The sequence below is a fragment of the Pteronotus mesoamericanus genome, unplaced genomic scaffold (genome assembly GCF_021234165.1).
Source record: "Pteronotus mesoamericanus isolate MK-2021 breed Mesoamerican mustached bat unplaced genomic scaffold, CSHL_Meso_final scaffold_371, whole genome shotgun sequence".
Lineage (NCBI taxonomy): Eukaryota > Metazoa > Chordata > Mammalia > Chiroptera > Mormoopidae > Pteronotus > Pteronotus mesoamericanus.
The window spans coordinates 2461234-2465773 of record NW_026555314.1 but is presented as its reverse complement, the minus strand read 5'-3'; the positions used below and the strand labels follow the sequence as shown (position 1 = coordinate 2465773).

At 57.2% G+C, this 4540-nt stretch overlaps 1 pseudogene; it reads left to right on the top strand.

Annotated features, from left to right (window-relative positions):
- The first annotated feature begins 415 nt into the window (after positions 1-415).
- On the top strand, positions 416-2460 carry LOC129086302 (cyclin-Q-like; annotated as a pseudogene).
- Positions 2461-4540: the final 2080 nt, after the last annotated feature.

The following is a 4540-nucleotide window of genomic DNA, read 5'->3' as shown; positions in this document are numbered from 1 at the left end:
CTGCGTGAAATCTGAACGTCCGCAGACAGACGGAGGCAAATGAGACACAGCATGTCCTTAGCCTGGAACCTCAGGAGGCCATGAAGAGAATGTGCCTGAGAGACATGTCCAGTCATGGAACTGCCAAGACACATTAATGAGTAGGAAACTGGGAAGCCACGGATGCCACGGATGCCATGTGTGGTGTGATGTCATTTATGTAATAAAAAAATCCCAAACTACATTATTTAATGTGTAAGTGCAGAAGTTCAGAGACAAAGGCCGAGAACGCCACGCGGACATCTGATGATGCTAGTAGCTAAGGGACACTGGGCTGTCGGCACTCGGTGTCATTGAGAAATGTTTTGACATCAAGTCACCTGGGGCAAAGCAGACACAGAAGACTGCACCCAGGGTATGGCCTCACCTAGGGGAGATGGTGCACTCAGAGGCTTCCTGCGTGACCAGGGCGGATGTCAGACTCGCCCAGGAGACTCTCAGCCCCTCCTGCCCACTCCTGACCCCTGAGGTTCCTGAGACACATCTGGGTGAGCCGGGCTGAGCCGGGCTGTGCTGGGGAAAGCGCCCCCCCCCCGCCCCACCATCTGACACACACAGCTGGGGGCAGCAGGCCCACCATTGCAAGCTGCTCCTTTAGAGTTGTGCCGTCAGCTAGCACCACTTTTGCAATCAGCAGCAGCAGCCAGTGCGTATTTATTCCCCAACAGGAAAGGCCTTCGTCCAGGCCAGGGGCCCCGACTTGCTCCTACTCCCCAGGGTCCGGAGTAGGTTTCACTCCTTTAGGAATGCAAATACTCCGAAGGAATTCTCGTTATTTCTTTGATACCGAAGTCTCTAAATGGGATTTGCTCCCATTGTGTCAGCAGGAAGCCCATTCATTCATTAAGAATTTCTGGGTGCCTGCTACGAGCAAGCTGCCGTGACCAGCTCTTTAATACTTAACACATGCAACCTAAAAGTGGTACAAAATGGCACAGCGGTTGCCATGGCCCGCATTCTACAGAGGGGGAGACTGCGGGTCCGAGGGGTTAAGTGGGTTACTGGAGGGTCCTAAGTCAGGACTTCTCCCTGATGCTCTCCTCCGGCCCAGGAGCCAAAGCCCTTTCTGAGAAGGGTGTGCTACTCCCCACAGCTGTGAGATGAGGGGGCGTGTCCGCAACATGAAGGGTCCCTTTCACGTCCTTTTGTGGTGGGCAGCATCTAAAGGGGACCACGGCCTGCCTTTTGGAATGCGTGGCCCGTGTGATCCTCAGTCTTTGGGTAACTTCCTTCAAACCGAGCAGAACGTGGCAACGTAGAGGGTGTCACTCTCGGGTTAGGATACAACGGCTCAGCCTTGCCCCCTGTGCTGGCTGCCTGACCGACAGCAGGTTGCCGCGTGGAGGAGGCCCACACGGCAAGGACCTGAGGCCTGGCCTTGCCCAGCAGCCCGCGGGGACCAGGTCCCGCCAACAACCACGTGAGAGAGCTTTCAAATGAGACCCCGGCCTTGGCCGATGCCTTGACTGCAGCCTCATGAGAGACGCTGAGCAGGGGACACCATTAAGCTGTGTCCAAATTCCTGGCCCAGAGAAACTGAGATCATAAATGTGTGCTGTTTTAAGCTACTTAGGAGGCCTCGGCGGGGGCAGGGTGGCTAAGCCGCCACTAGGACTGCCTGGAGCTGGCCGCCGCGCTGGGGGCTCTGGTCCTTATGGCCGGCGCCGGGGGAGCGGGGGGCGGGGGGGCGGGGTGGTGGGGGCACGGTCTGGGGCCTCCAGGCAGGGCCCCACGGAGGGAGCCCATCAAGCTACAGAGGAGGAGAGGCAGCACGGGGGTGCAGCGGGGGGCTGCTCCTGAGGCAACGGTGTACTTCGTGTGACGAGGTTCGTCCCGGAGGCAGTTGTCAAGCTGGGGAGGCAGTCCACTCCTATCGCCACCTCCTGTGCTATTTACCATAAGTTCTTCTGCGAGATCAGCCCGGATGCCTCGACCCCTGCTTCACCGCTAGGCCTTCCCTGTGCTTGGCTGGCAAAGCAGAGGAGCAGGGCCTGCGCACTCGTGACATCGTCAGCGTGTCCAGCGGCACTTCCCCCGAGGCGGCAAGCCCTCGGAGCTGGACTCCTGATTCTGGGCGCTGCAGGGCAGCCTTGTGCGGTGTGAGCCCTTGTGACGAGGGCGCTGCGTTTCCAAGCCTCCTTTCTGCACCCACACAAGTCCCTGCTCCACCACCTGATTTCCCTCAAGAACTGGCTGAATTGCTACAGCTGACAGCGGACCCCCATCTGCGTCGCTGCCTGGGCCCCGTGGCGGGACAGCTACCACCGGGGGCGGTGCCCTTGGTTCTGGGCTCAGCACGGGGCTGCGGCAGCACTCCGCCTGGCCCTGCAGGTGTTTAGTGGCGACCTTACCAAGCCAACCATTGGTAACATTGTGTCTGATCTCATTCAGGTTTGTGCCATGGACACAGAGACCCCCTAAGGTCCTGGTCCAGGGCTGCCGAAAGAGAAGCCTGGGATGCTCGGCTGCCAGGGGATGGCACCATCATATCGCCATGACAACCAGACCCCAGAGGATTGGCTGGGAGAACTGGTTTCATGCTGCTGGAGATGGGCTGGTGAAGGCGATGACACGCCACCAGTTTGATTCTAATGCTTTGACTGTCCCCGGCAGCCAGGGTCCCGACAGTGACGGGAGCCGCTCCCCCCGTGGGCAGCGCTCGTGAGGCAGCTCTAGGGTATCTGTGTCTGCTTTTGTCCTTTGAGAGGACACAGGCTGCCGTCACGATTTGGAATCATTGGAAGGAAAATCAAAGAACGGATGGCGCTGTACTCTTGGGGAATTTTTTTAAAGGCCAGATTTATAGAAAGTATGAATGTGTAACATAGATGAAGTTTTATTTTGTATAATAAAAGATGATTCAAATTTAAGAAAAGCTATTTAGTTGGGGGGTAATTTGTTAGGCAGCCGTAAGTCGCTGATACACCTTCCTAATTCAGTGATTGCTGTGTGCTTCCCTTTTGATTTTCTTGTTCCCGCCCGGGGCATGCGGTTAGCGTGATGGTGGGGCGTGGGCGCGGGGATCGCCGCCCGACCGGCAGGGCAGGGCAGGGCCACTGTCCCCCACACACTTGCCTTGCCTGGAACGTGCCATGTCGTCTGGCCCTTTTTACCTTCCACTCTGCTTTCACAGACCAGGAGCAGGAGAAAGAGGTAACTGTAGGGGAACACTGATTTCCTCAGTTCTACCCGCGCTTCAGTTTGAAACCTAAATGGACAAAAATAGGCAGCCCATTGAGTGACTTAGACTCTTTAAGGAGGAAGGTTGGGGGTGGGACAGGGTTGATTTTAGACTACAGACACGCCAGCAACTTCAGGATGTTCCCACGATACCGGCTGCATTTGTTAAAAATACCTTCAATTCCAAAAATTACAAAGAGTGCAACGAATCCTGTTCACTAAAGCCAAGAAAAACACACCACGTCAAACACAATGTATGGCCCAAAGAGAGGGATTTCCACCAACAAGAGGAACGTGCAGCGGCCCCTCAGCCCAGGCCGGACAGCGGGGCCGGATCCTGTCTGGGAACAGGCTCGCCTCCTCCAGGCTCAAGTGCCTCCAGGGGCTACTTGGGGGGCCCACACCCTCCACACCATGAACTGCAGCCCAAATGGGCTGTTTTTATGCCTCATCCAGGAACCAGGGACACCCAGAGCGCAGGATGGGCCCCTTGACTTTATTCCTAGGGAAGCAAGCAACCCCTGCTTTAGAGCGGTTGCTCCTGCTCTCACCCCTCCAGCGCTGGGCTACGGGCTGGGAGACCGCAGACACACAGGCGCAGGAGACAGAGTGTTCCAAGGCTCAAGAGGGCCTGTGGGCTGGTTCTGACTTTCACATACAACCTCTGGCTTTGACCCTGCAGAACTCGGTGAAGGAGATCCTGAGCCCATCTCTCAGACAGGAGGTCCTGCGGCTCCGAGGCTGTCCAGGCTGGCGGTGCCGCTGCAGGGTGGCGGCCACACCGCCTGGCTGCGCCCCTTCTCGCTGTCCACAGCAGCCTCTCCTGACCCCGCTGGCGTCCCTGTGCTCAGGGCTCCTTCCCCCTGTTCCTTGCCCAGTGGCCCGGGGACACTGCCCAGCCAAAGCCCCCGAGGGAATGTATCCTGCAGGAAAGGGGTGGAGTCTTTCAGTGAAAGAACTTCTGCCTGGACCTTCCTCCTGCCAGTCAACCCCTGACTTCAGGCTGGACCTCCTCCTGGTCTGCAGAGGAGTGTGCCTGCCAGTGACCTGATGTCACCGTGTCAAAGAGCCTGGGTGAGGCAGCAAAGGGCCGCTGGCGTGCACAGGGAGCAGCGGCACAGCCTGCACATCCACATTCTCACAGGCGGCTCTCCTCAGCTGGCGCGCATGTGAAGGTGCATATGCTGGAACCACTGCAGCCAACCCCACGCTGTGACTGAGCCTCTCTGAGCCTCATATTTACTTTTTTAGAAAATGTTTTCGTAGACTTTATCTTTTACAACAGTTTTAGGATCAGAGCTAACTCGAGCATAAAGTACAG